Below are 14199 nucleotides of genomic sequence, written 5' to 3' on the forward strand. Positions count from 1 at the left end.
AATCAGGTTTTGGAAGTTCTTGCCTAATACCATCAAAATTAGCCTTCCTCCAATTTAGAACTCCAACTTTTAGATCTGGTCTATCCTTTTCCATCACTATTTTAAAACAATAGAATTATGGTATCTGGCTCCAAAATGCTCCCCCACTGACACCCCAGTCACCTGCCCAGCCTCATTTCCCAAGAGTAGTCAAGTTTTGCAACTTCTCTAGTAGGTACATTCACATGCTAAAACAGAAAATTTTGTGGTAAATACTGGTTTAGTTTTATTGTGTTGCGAATACAGAGGTAAAAAGGCTGATGGTGTTTGACTCTCTGTCTCCATGTTATAACACTAGTCCTCTTTTTATTTCAGCCCTACATCCTTACCCGATATACTTTTTCACAATTAATTACTTTCTTCATTTCTCATATTTAACACACGCCTCATCAGTTATCCTACATAATTCCCCTCTCACTCACTCACCTGCAAACCCCTCTCCCAATCAGTCAAGCCTTTTACTCCCTCTCATTGTTAAAAATCACACAACACCAGGTTATAGTCCAACAGGTTTATTTGAAAGTATAAGTATTTGGAATTTCCAAATAAACCTGTTGGACTGTATCCTGGTGTTGTGTGATTTTTAACTTTGTCCACCCAGGTCCAACACTGGCGCCTCCACACCATCCCTCTCATGGGATCAAATCCATCTCGACGAACATCCCCTCAGTCCAAGACTTAATTTTACCAACCCCTCCCAGGCACTTATTTCTTTGTCATATTCGAACCACCCCTTTCTTTTATTATATTCAGACATTTTTGCTTTCTCTCAGATCTTCATCTTCCTTTTTTTACCTGACTGTCTATCGGTCTTCCTGTTCTTGTTTAACCCCTGTATCATGCACATGCCCACACCCCGATCAAATTACAACCTGTAATCCCAGTCTCCCTTTACTCATAGCCAACCCACACATCTCCCTTACGCAATCTCTCTCAAGCAAACAGAATCCTTCCTCTGACCCAAAACTCTCCCCTCATTCACTCATTTAAACCTTTTGCCCTACCGGCCTCGATGTATAAATTTATAATGAAAAAGGCAGGACTCGAAAAGAAGGAAGGCAAATGTACACAGAAAACAAACTTTGGAAAATATTCATTGATAATGTAGGAAGAACTGATTAGTTTGGCTGACTTTATGACTATAATAAAAAGTCTTTATCTTTCACAAGCACTTTAGCTACTTCAATATGCCATTATAAGCAGGTTCACAAAATATATTTTGATCTAAAAATTCAGTAAAGTGAATGACATTGTCACTAAATTAGCTAGAAATTATTGTACTGTTTGTGATGTTATCTTAATGTTTTGCATGCTTGTATCAAATTTCATTCTTATTTTAACAAATTTGATGAGCTTAGCTTAAATGCATTAATACCACCATTAACATAGAAGACAAGGGAATCGGATATGAATGCATTAAGCATGATAACATTACTCAAAGTAAATTCAAAGCTGATGAATAATGCTCCATCTGGTCTGTTATACAACGGGTTTTAAATAAAACAAAATGAATATGAGAAGAGGTGAATCAAAATCAATGGATGATCATATATCATTGCTTTAACAGAGTTTCATTGCATTCCATTTCACAAAGCTTGAGGTTTTCATCACTTTTGGTATGGTAAGGCACTCAAATCTACTGTCTGACATGTTCAGCCTTTCTAGCACAATGCTAAATAAGTACAATATTCTGAAGAAGTTGTCATTTAGCATTTTATTTTCTTACATTAAATTCAATTTTCCATCCACATTTGGTTTCTGCAAGTTGAGAAGCTCTTTGGAGATCTGATGGAATGTAGTAAGAGAAAGTTTCACATTCACGATGGATGGAATTTAATGCCTTTTTTCCGTTGCAAGGCTGGTGGTGGTGGGGAGGGGGGTTGAGGGCATTTAATTTAGTGGGCAACAGAACATCTTCAAAACGGACATTTTATGGAAGAGCCATATTTAAACACTAAGCCAACAGGCACAGTGGCTTGCTTTCGTATGAATGTTTCATTCACTTGTCACCTCTCTACCTGAAATGCTGATTATTTCCAGCACTTTCTCCTTTGATATTCATAAAAGTCTCTTGTATGAAATTGTCATTTTGCCCTTCAATCTCAAGTTTGCAATCTCCCATAAATGGAGAGCATTTTGCTCAGAATAAATTCACTTCTCTTTCTTTCTGTTGAAATAATCAGAGCTGTTGAAGGCTCCCTACAGAGAGTCAAACTGAAATAAAGCTTGTTGCAGGCAGCCCGATTCCCTTTCTGTTCCTCTTAGAGTAGTTAATTGCTGTTGATGTTACTCCACACAGGCTTTTGAAGTATTCATTTTAATTATAACTATTAATGTAATCAGCAATTAAACGGCAGACAAAGTTAATGCTGGCACTTATTCTGGGTTTTTATAGCCAATGAATCACTTTGGAATAAAGGCTTGCTCAGAAACTCAAGGTATGAAGAGAGGTTACCATGGGGAAAAAGTACTTTTCACTTAAGATTTCCATTATAATTAGAAATGCAAGGACATTTTACTGGCAGATAAAAGTCATTTATTCATGCAGTGTGAATAATAAATCAGATAGCCAGAAACAACTGTGGATTTATCCAGTACCTGAACACCGTAAGGGTTGTTCCTAGCTTCTCTGTTGAACAATAAAGCACCTTAGTTTTTAATTGGAAAAAAATAGCATTATTGAGACAGTAAGAACAAAAAAACAGAAGTGGAACCCATTAATTACAATGATCAGCTCATTGTCATTTTGAAGGCGACTTTAAGGTCAGTTGCAGAAGAGGCTGCCTGTTTCAAGCAGTATGTCCCTTTGCAAGGTCCCAGGTTCAATTCCAGCCTTGGGCAACTGTCTGTGTGGAGTTTGCACATTCTCCCCATGTCTGCGTGGGTTTCCTCCGGGTGCTCTGGTTTCCTCCCACAATCCAAAGATGTGCAGGTTAGGTGAATTGGCCATGTTAAATTGCCCATAGTTTTAGGTGCATTAGTTAGAGGGAAAACGGGTCTGGGTGGGTTACACTTTGAAGAGTCGTTGTGGGCTTGTTGGGCCAAAGGGCTTGTTTCCACACTGTAGGGAATCTAATCATCTAATCTACTCAAAAGCACGTTTTCATAGGGGCTTGATTCCCATTACAGGACAAAGTGTCATTCATACTTCAAACAGACTCACTATAAGAGATGAGGAGAGATAAGTTGGAAACAAATCATTGGGTGGTCAAGAGAAGCAGGAGTGTCTCTCCTGGCCTGGTACCTCTCTCTGCGATTGTTAACGTCTCACCATCTGATTCTGTCCTCCTGCAGGCTAGGCTCGGCTAGGATGGCCAGTCATGGTCGAACCTTAGCCCGATGAGCTGTATTTGATGCTTCACAGCTTTCTCAGCTCAACTGGAACCTTCAAATTGTTGCTAGTTTGCAGCATTAACACTTTGCTGATCAGCCGCCTGCAACTTTTTGAAATTATCTATTATTTTTCAGAACTTGAAATTCCATTTTGTCCAAAACTAATGAAAGATTTTAGATATCATTCAATAAATAAGATGCCTAATCTTATCTGATGAATAAGAGAACAAGTGGTTGCATTTCTATCATGACAATTCATGACTTCAGGACATCTTGAAGTGTTTCACATCTAATAATATACATTAATCCTGTAATTACTATTGTAACATAATCAAACACAACATTAATTCTATTTGAGTGCAGCAAAGCACCACAAACACCAATAAGACAAATTAATTTTGTTTAACTTGCCTGCTGGTTGTATGATAGATTCTGGATAGGACGCTCCTTATGTAAGTAATTGTGAGTAACCCTTTAGGTCTATCTGGTAGGAATTATGATGAATTAGTTTGGCTTCTTATCTGAAAACCATACCTTTAACAATACTGTACTCACCTTGGACTGCATTGGAGTCGTAGATTAGAATATTTGGAAAGGTCATAAGAGTGAAACAGAGAAGCAAGTGCTAATGGTTGGGTGGCACAATGGTTAGCACTGCTGTCTCATAGTGCCAGAGACCTGGGTTCAGTTCCCACCTCAGGTGACTGTCTGTGTGGAGTTTGTACATTCTCCCTGTGACTGTGTGGGTTTCCCCTGTCCAAAAATGTGCAGGTTAGGTGAATTGGCCATGCTAAATTACCCCTAGTGTTTGATGTAGGGGAATGGGTCTGGGTGGGTTGTGCTTTGGCAGGTCAGTGTGGACTTGTTGGCCCAAAGGGCCTGTTTCCACACTGTAAATAATCTGATCTGAAATAGCAATCTTTGAAAAACAATGGGTGGAATCTTTATAGGGGCCTGAACAATGTAGATTTTGGCAATAAACAAGGCAGAATCATTCAAGAAGTCTGTGGAGGTCTATCTTGACATCAGGAACAACTTGTTACATCCATGAACCAAGTTCCAGGTATTGAGGTGACATTCTTGTTAGCAGTGATGAGTTGCCTATTAAGGAAGCTTGTTGCTTGAAAACAATGTTATTTACTGCAGGTCTCACCTCATGAACATGCAACTTTCCATTTTACCGTCAGGCATGAATAAACCTTTTTTCGAATCACTCATGGGACATGGGCATTGCTGGGCCAGCATTTATTACCCATTCCTGGTTGCCCTTGAATAGGTGGTAATGAGTTGCTTTTTTGAATGGTTGTAGTTCACCTACTGAGGATTGACACACTATGCCTTTAGGAAGGGCATTACCAGCCTTTCTAGAGTGAACAATTCACAGATTAAAGAATCTTTTGGAAATAGTCAATCATTGCCAACTTTGCAATAGCATATAGCTATGCAACAGACTTCCATCTGCAAAAGGACCACTTGGGATATCATTACCCTGAAAGCTTACCATTGGTATATAATTCTAAAGTGAACGATATATGTAACATATATATTAATGCCTCTGTTATAATGGTAGACTAAGTTGTGGACTAGAGCCTTTGGGTTTAACTTATTATAAATTCTTCTGTCACTGCTAGATAGGGAATATTCTATTAGACCCTTGACTCATGCCCTGTAGATGATGGACAGGCTTTGGGGAGTCAAAAAGTGAGTTACTCATGGAGTCATAGAGTCATACAGCATGGAAACAGAGTCTCAGGTTCAACTAGTCCACACCAACCATGTTCCCAAACTAAACTAGTCCCATTTGCCTGCACTTGGACCATATCCTTCCAAACCTTTCCTATTCATGTACTTATTCAAACATCTTTTAAGTGTTGTAACAAAACCTGCATGACTACTTCCTCTGGCAGTTCATTCCATAGATGAACCACTCTCTGTGCTCCTGTAACCACTGTTTTTATGTGGCAAGTCTGGTTTTGTTTCTGGTCAATGGTAAGCCCAAGAAGTTGATAGAGGGGGAGTCAGTGATGTTAACATCATTGAATGTCAAGGGGCCATGGCTAGATTGTCTCTTATTAGAGATTGTCACTGACTTGGCATTTGTGGGGTGTGAATGTTACTTGCCACTTGTCAGCCCAAGCCTGGATAGTGTACAGGTCTTGTTGCATTTGGACCTGGACTGCTTCTGAGGAGTCACGAATGATGCAAAAACATCGCACAATCGTCAGCGAATATCCCCACTTCTGACCTAATGATGGAAGGTCATTGATGAAGAAGCTGAAGATAGTTGAGTCTACCCTGAGGAACTCCTGCAGAGATGTCCTGGAGCTGAGATGACTGACTTTCAACAGCCATGACCATCTTCCTATGTGCCAGGAAGACTCCAAGCAGCAGAGAATTTACCCCTGATACCCATTGTTTCGAGCTTTGCTCGGGCTCCACTTGGCTGAATGCAGCCTTAATGTCAAAGTCTATCACTGTCACCTCACCTCTGGAACTCAGCTCTTTTGTCCCATGTTCGAACCAAGGCTGCAATAAGGTCAGGAGCTGAGTGGCCCTGGCAGAACCCAAACTGGGTGTCACTGACCAGGTTATTGCTGAGTAGGTGCTGCTTGATAGCACTGATGACACCTTGTATCACTTTACTGATGATCGAGATTAGACTGAGGTGGCTGCAATTGACTAGATTGGATTTGTCCTGCTTTATGTGTACAGGACATACCTGGGCAGATTTCCACAATGCTGGGGAGATGCCAGTGTTGGAACTGTACTGGGACAGATTTGCCAGGGGAGAGTTTAATTCTGGAGCTCAAGTTTTCAGTACTATTGCTGCAATGTTATCATGACCCATTGCATTTGCAGTATCCAGTGCCTCCAACCATTTCTTGATATCATATAGACTGAATCAAATTGGTTGAAGATTGGCATTTGTAACCACTGAAGGAGCCCGAGATGCATCATCCACTCAGCACTTCTGCTGAGGATTACTGCAAGTGCTTTAGCTTTATCTGTTGCCAGACCCTGAGAATTTTCAACATGGAAGTCAGAGCAGGTTCCTGGTGCCTTCAGCTCACTGCAGGCTATGAGGAACCACCATATTGGTCACCAAGCAACAGCATCTCAGGACACGTTCCACAGGCAACAGCCACACACAACCATGTTCACATACACAGGCAAGCTACATGGACCAGCCTTGAAGAACTGTCATGGCACATCCCTGATCCATGTACAGGACAATTCTGCACTTCAATGCTGCATCTAAGGGCAGAACAATAACTCTCATTGTAACATCCACCAATGTGCAGGTCAGGTGAATTGGCCATGCTAAATTGTCCATAGTGTTGGGTGCATTAGTAAGGGGTGAGAGTAGGGAAATGGGTCTGTGTGGGCTACTCTTTGGAGGGTCGGTATGGACTTGTTGGGCCAAATGGCCTGTTTCCACAATGTAAAGAATCTAATCAACACTGCAGCAGGGACATTGTGTGCACAGGGCACACACCTAGCTTGTAGACTGGGCCAGGCTGCCTATCCAGACTCCTTCTCACTCTGAGCTTAATTAGATGCTGACAGCCTCACCCCTGCCTTGTATTGTGTTGCATTGTTGCATTTTGTCCCTCATGTGGAGACACAGCCTCACAGTGCTGCTGTACTGTTTTGCTGTTTAGTGCAGTCATAAGCGAGAAAGCATGTCACAGCTGTCAGCAGTCCTCAGTCATGTCAAAGGTGATAGCCCTAGCTCAGGCTTTGCCCCTGAAAAGAACTTTTATCCTTTGTTGCTATCAAAATACTACAACTTCCTCACACACTGTTGGTAGCATGCAGTTTCTCGGGCTGTGAATCTTAGGTATATTTGACTAAACATTCATTGCCACAGGATGGAAAACCCCATACATGAGTTTTGCAGTGGGCTTGGAGGTTGGGGTGGCTGTGTAAAATTCAGTGGGACAGTAAGGGTACCATCAGCTTCCCACTGCCTTAGAGGTAGGATGGTAGTGGATAGCCCATCTGCCCTTGGGGCAACTGAGGAAATGATAAGTCTGAAGTAGCTGCAGACGGTTGGGCCTTAGGATAATGTCCTGGGCCCAACCACCTTCAGCTGGTTCATCAGTGATCTTCCCTCTAACATAAGATTAGAACTAGGATACTCATTGAGGATTGCGTGCTATTCAGTGATATTTGTTACTTGTCTGGTATGGAAGCAGGCCATGGCCAAATGCAGCAAAACCTGGTCAACATTCAAGCATGACCTGATCAGTGGCCAATACGCTCATGGCACACAAGCCTCAGAAAGCAATCATTGCCAGCAAGACAGAATCTAACCATCTCCCATGATATTCAGTGGGATCACAATTGTTGAATCCCTCACAACCATCACCCAGGACAAAGCAATCCATTTGATGGTATCCCATTCACCACCTTCATCATTTACTTCTTCCACCTTCAACGTACAGGAACAGTGGAGATCTACAAGATGCACTACAGCAGCTCACCATATTCCTTCGACAGCACCTTCCAAACATGTGATCTCTACAACCAAGAAGGACAAGGGCAGCAGATACATGGGAACACAACAAATTGAAAGTTCCCTCGAAGCCACACATCATCCTGTCTTGGACCTTTATCGCAGTTCCTTTGCTGTCACTGAGCAAAAGTTCTGAAATTCCTTCCAAACAGCAATATAGAAGCATCAACCCATACCATCTGCCATGATTCAAGAAGGCATCACAACTTAATTAAGTGCAATTACGAATGGGCAATAAATGCAAGTCCGGCCAGTACTTCCCCATAAGAGAATAAAGTTTAAAAAAAAAGATATCATGCTGTGCTGGTGTTTGATTTTGCCACTTGGGAAGACCACTAGGTAAACCCTGGCAGCCTCCATGAAGGCTTGGGAAAGGGGTAGTGCTGACTAGACATCCTATTTTTCATGAAGGATCTCCTACATAACATGGGCCAACCCCCACTGAAAGACCATCCTGTATCCTCACCATCAAACCTTACCTTTCCAGCTGTGCTGAGTTGTTCCCAGTGATACTCGAACAGTCATCCCTGTGCTCTGTTGTTTTGTTCACAATGTCCTGGTGGCTGCTATGGCTCTGCTGGAGTCCCAGCACTGGCCACTGCTTCCAGGACAATCCAACTGCTTGGGAACTCCTACAGGGGAAGGACAATCTCTGACCTCAAAAGGCAGAAACTATGACTGCAGCAAAATAATGGCCTGTTTGACTGTAAGACCCCAACCTGTTGTTAGGTCTATTTTCCAAGTTAACATGGCGTGAATTAAATGCCAAGAATCAGATTAACTTTATCTGTTGAATCCCCTCAGTTGTGCTTTTATGATTGAAACCCTAAATTAGACATCTTTAAAACTTGAATGCCACTTTGTAAAGCTGGCTGAATAGCTGATAGTTTATACAAGGCAACTCTTTGATCCACCCTCTAGTATAAAACATTCTATTATACATCCTATTCAACAGCATCATAAAACATTACAATATCCTGTCAGTCAACAATAATGAAAACTTCTCGCAACAGCACAAATCTTTGTTCTGCGCTTCTGTTAATCATGTGATTCCTATCACAGGTTCATTGTCAGCAAATAACGTTTTAATTAATGTAAAGATTCATTTTGTTTTTATCTGAAGGGTACAAAAATCCTTTTGTACAGTCAACAAAAGTTGTTCAAGAGGCGTTTACATTTCATAATGCAGTCTTCGGATTCAGATTTTATTCATGACCCTGAAAACTCATTCTGTAATCTCAGATCATCATTAACTGAGAAATGCATCACTAATTCATTCAGTACCAACTCAAATCATGGATCTCTTGCTGGAGCCAGTTTTGATGATTGCCAAATTAGAATGATTCTGCTAATGTTCCATCAGGATTGTGAAGAGGAAAAACAGATCTCACCAGCTAAGATGATAAACTTTAGCCACACAGATGTCTCACAAACATCTTTCTTTGGTTCATAGAATACTGATTTGTTCATTTTCACATATTTGGTTGAAGCTCCTTTCATCAATTTCTTGTATTTGTTCACATTTTTCAATGTTCTCAAAACAACTTTGTTCAGCCAAGGAGTCAATTTGATCAAGGAATCAATAGACACCCTTATGATATTGACACAATAGTCTTGACATAAAGAAACAGGGCAAATCAAATCTGAATAAATTCATAGAGACATGTACGTGGACAGCTAAACAAACCTAGAAGTGGTACAGATCAGTCTAATCTATTCTTAATATCCAATTAAAATATGTAGTGAGGACTAGTCTACATTTTGGAAATGATTCAACAGAGAGAGAGAAGGAGAATTACCAAAATTATAATTACTTAACATTAGGATTCATAATAAAGGAGGATGAGGATATGTTTTGTCTTATAAATTGTATAATGGGCCTGTAACATGATATAAGTATTTATAACAGCTATTCAAGTGATGAGAAGTCATTCCACAAATACAAGCTGAATCAATCGTATAATATGGAGCTGACGGTAGATTCTGAGTAACAAGGAAAATGAGTCATGTCATTTTTAGTACCTATTAATCTTATAAAGAATCTGTATTCAAAACACTAGATAGAATAATTGGTCTTTATTATATTAAATCCTCTTTGAGAAACATTAAATAACCTACAGCTGACTACATCACTAAAATCCCGTTATTTGTGAGCCATCCAGTAACAACGAATATAAAGGAGTTTACCCAGACAATAGTGCTTAAATGTCAATGCACTTTATTGTGTATTTCAGTGGGCTTTTGCCCAGTGATATTTGCATTTTGTCCTCAATAACACTTGAACAGTGGACTGAAGCTTATTTAAGGTTATACAGTGAATTAGGGTTACATTGAGTGTAATGTAAATTCAGCATGAAAGTCTGATTATAAAAGCTGAATCATACATTAGTTCAGCAACTTGATATCATGCGAGGTCACCTTGTAAATTGTCTGACGCTGGAGGAACGCTGAGCTTTCAGTTTCATAGGTTAACTTGGTATAGTATCTCAAGAATTAGCATCTGCTGTGATATTAATACATCATTGTGCTTTGAATTTAATGTAACTAAGAACAAGAAACAAACTTCTTTGGAGTTGGTAATCTCACTGGTCAGAAACCGTGAGCTTTTACAGCTGACTACTGTTGAAAATGTTCTTGTGGTATCTTGCTTTTGGTAGAGAGAGTTGCAAACACAAGTCAGAAGTATGGAAAATGCAAACATTCACTAAATGCAAACAGAATTCTGGAACCACCCCTATTGTTAGGAATATGTTTTTAATTGGTTTGAGTTTCATAACCTCGGTGTGAAGGTCCCTTCTTGTAATTCCTTCCTCAAACTTGAAATGTTGGATAATGGTGTCACATCCTGAGAACAAGTGTTCTTCAACACAGGGGCACAATTCAAATATGAAATAAGAACAGGGTATAAATATAAATATTTAATTTAGGATTATTGTATATTTGTTCAAAAAATAGGTGCAAAGGTTGACCATTATGGCCATTGAACCTTCCTAGCCATTCAACGCAATCATTTTTGATCTTCAGCTTCAACTATACTTTCCCACCTGTTCCCCAAATCCCTTGATTCCCAGTGCAAACAATGTGCAAGCTCAGCCTTAATTGAATCGAATGATGGAGCATCATCAACCCTTTGGGGAAGAGAATGCCAAAAATTCACAACCATTTGAATGAAGTTATTTCCCCTCATTTTTGTCTTCAATAGTGAGTTCTTAATCTAATACCGTGTCACTATGTTTTGATTCCCTTATCAGTGGAATCTGTATCAACCCAATCAAATCCCCTCAGAATCTTATATGATTCAATGAGATCATCCCTCGTACTTCTAAAGCGTAGAGGGTGTTGACCAATTTGCCCCTGCTTTCATCATCCTAGAGACTGATTTAATGAACCTTCAAATTTTGAATGTGACTTGTATAATGAAAAATGGTACTCTTTTAAAAAAACCTGCCTTTTTTTATCGTTGATGTGTACAGCAGAACATCTTACCTTCAAGTAAGGTAAAACAAGATTATACATTTAAATGTGGTACAAGGTTTCCCACCAAAATAGCATCAACAATCATTATAAAATCATGAGGGGCGTGGTTAGGGCAAATAGACGAGGTATTTTCCCTTGAGTGGGGGAGTCCAGAACTACACGGCATAGGTTTAGAGTGAGAGAGGAAAAATTTAAAAGGGACCTAAGGGGCAACTTTTTCACATAGAAGATGATGGCGTGTATGGAATGAGCTGCCAGAGGAAGTAATGGAGGCTAGTACAATTACATCATTTAAAAGGCATCTGGATGGGTATATGATTAGGAGAGGTTTAGAAGGATATGGACCAGGTGCTGGCAAATGGGATTAGATTGGTTTGGGATGTCTGGTCAGAAAGGGCGAGTTGGACCGAAGTATTTGTTTCCATGTTGTACATCTCTGTGACTCTATGACTCTATATTGATATCTTAAATAATCTGTGATGGCCTACTGACAGAATAAATATCTTAAAGTGTTGGGAAGTTCAACTGCTACTCTAATGACATTAAGGAAATTTTGGGAAATTTTGAGATTGGCTAACAAATTCTGCTTTACAATCAACCATGTTACACTTTGTAAATGTTTTCACACTGACTTATATTCTGGGCAAAGTTTTAAAAAATCACATAAAACCAGCTTATAGTCCAACAGGTTTATTTGGAAATATTAGCTTTCAGAGCTCTGCTCCTTCATCATGTAGATAATGTAGCAGGATCATAAAACAGAATTTATAGCACAAGATGATAGTGTCATGCAACTGATACAATATATTGAACAAACGTAGATTGTTGTTAAGTCTTTCATTTTTTAGAATAGCTTGCAGATTTCAATTCATTGATATGTATTGTAGCAATATTTCTTCAATATATTGTATCAGTTGCATGACACTATGATCTTGTGCCATAAATTCTGTGTTTTATGATCCTGCCCCACTGGCTACCTGACAAAGGTGCAGTGCTCCGAAAGCTAGTACTTTCAAATAAACCTGTTGGACCACAATCTGGTGTTGTGTGATTTTAAACTCTGTCCACCCCAGTCCAACGTCGAACCTCCTCCTTATATTCTGGAGATAGGGCTCAACTTAAAGACCAAGACATTGCAAATATTGTATTGCTGGCTTTCAAAAGCAGGACTTGGAAGTGACAGCTCTCTCAACTATAAAATGATCACCGGGAAGGATAAAGAATTATGATGCACTGCAAGCCTAAATTACTCCCAATCTCAGAAATATAGGTTGGCCATGATCTCAGTGGGAGAGAGAACACATTGAAGGGGTTAAATGGCCTCGATTTGATTCTAAGCTGGTCTTTATTTTATCCACATTACTGGACAATTGTTTTTGCATCACGATAGTATCATCTCTTTTTCAGGCAGTTCCTCAAGATTGAAGATGACTTCCACTTCTGTTCAGGGAGTTCTGAGCTGACTAACACATCCAATGTGTGATCTGTAGTTTATTCCCTGTGTGGGGCAGGTGCTGTTTGAAAGGTTAGGTAGACCCTTGTGAGCTCCCTCAGGCACCCCCATCTTGCCATGGCATATTCTGGAAGAAATTTCTCAATGTGTTCAGTGTCAGCTCAAATGAACCTTCTCCATTTTGGCTGGTCACATGCCAGGATCTTACACGATTCAGCAGGTACGTTTGACCTCTTTAGGACGGCCTTAAAACATTATTATCAGATAGAAAAACTGAATGTCACTTACTTATTAAATATTTGATTTTATTAAGAGCCCAAACGTAGAGTTTCCCTAGAGATAGTCAGCTGAGTTCTCACTAAAATCTGTTTCTTTTAATATCTTTTGTAAAACTGATCAGGGATTTTAGCTATATATTAGGAATGTCCAAATACTGCACATTCCACTCTGGTGATTAGATTTTGATGCAATTGATCATAACAAATCTGATGACCAAAGTAGTAACAAAAGTAATGCATCTGATGGAAACGTGGGAAGGAATTTCTTGGAACTGCAATCAAAGTCAGGAGGAGTATTGTTTTTGAAACTGCTTTAATTCTTCCAGTGAATTGAGACTGCACTTGCAAAATATGACTCAGTTGACTATCAAGAAACAAAAAATGAAAAAGTAACTCCCAAACTTGCTGTTATAAAATTACTTGCCAATGAAATCAATGATCAAAGTGTAACAGCTGCACACCTGTTATAGACCTGGTTAATGTTTGAATATTTAATGTTTTTATATCAGTTATTTATCTGTATATCCTTTACTTTCAGCTAGAGAATAATTAAAATCAAAGGGATGAACAAATAATTTCTTCTATCTTGTTACTATTGATACCATTGTAAAAATTATCAGCTGTGTAACAAAAGTGTCAGGCAACGAGCATCTCCAACAAAACATTCTCTTGACATTCAATGGGGATTATTATTGCCAAGTCTCTACCATCAACCTTCTGGAAGTCACCTTGACCCAGAAACTGATCTATAATAGCTACATAAATGTTAAGACTGTCACAGTGGTCAGATGTTTAGTGCTGCATGGTGAGTGACTCCCCTTTTGACTCACCTGATCATCTCAACTACCGACGGCAACAAGCCAGGAGTGTCATGGAGTCATAGAGGTCTACAGCATGGAATCAGGCCCTTTGGCCCAACTTGCCCAAGCAGTCCAGTTTTCACAACTAAACTAATCCCACTTACCTGAGTTTGATCCATATCCCTCCATACCCATCCCATCCATGTGCTTGTCTAAATGTTTCTTAAGTGACAAAATTGTATTCCCTTTCACTACTACCTCTAGCAGCCCGTTCTAGACACTCATCACTCTCTAGATGAA

At 39.7% G+C, this 14199-nt stretch overlaps 1 long non-coding RNA gene across 1 annotated transcript in view; it reads left to right on the forward strand.

The window, feature by feature from the left end:
* LOC140453290 (uncharacterized) overlaps nt 1-13096 on the forward strand; it is a 36355-nt gene extending 23259 nt beyond the window's left edge. Inside the window, exon 5 of the long non-coding RNA XR_011952337.1 lies at nt 12776-13096. This is a non-coding gene — a long non-coding RNA (uncharacterized lncRNA). The remainder of the gene's footprint in view (nt 1-12775) is intronic.
* The last annotated feature ends 1103 nt before the right edge of the window (nt 13097-14199 follow it).

This window comes from Chiloscyllium punctatum, chromosome 27 (genome assembly GCF_047496795.1).
Source record: "Chiloscyllium punctatum isolate Juve2018m chromosome 27, sChiPun1.3, whole genome shotgun sequence".
In the NCBI taxonomy this organism is placed as follows: Eukaryota; Metazoa; Chordata; class Chondrichthyes; order Orectolobiformes; family Hemiscylliidae; genus Chiloscyllium; species Chiloscyllium punctatum.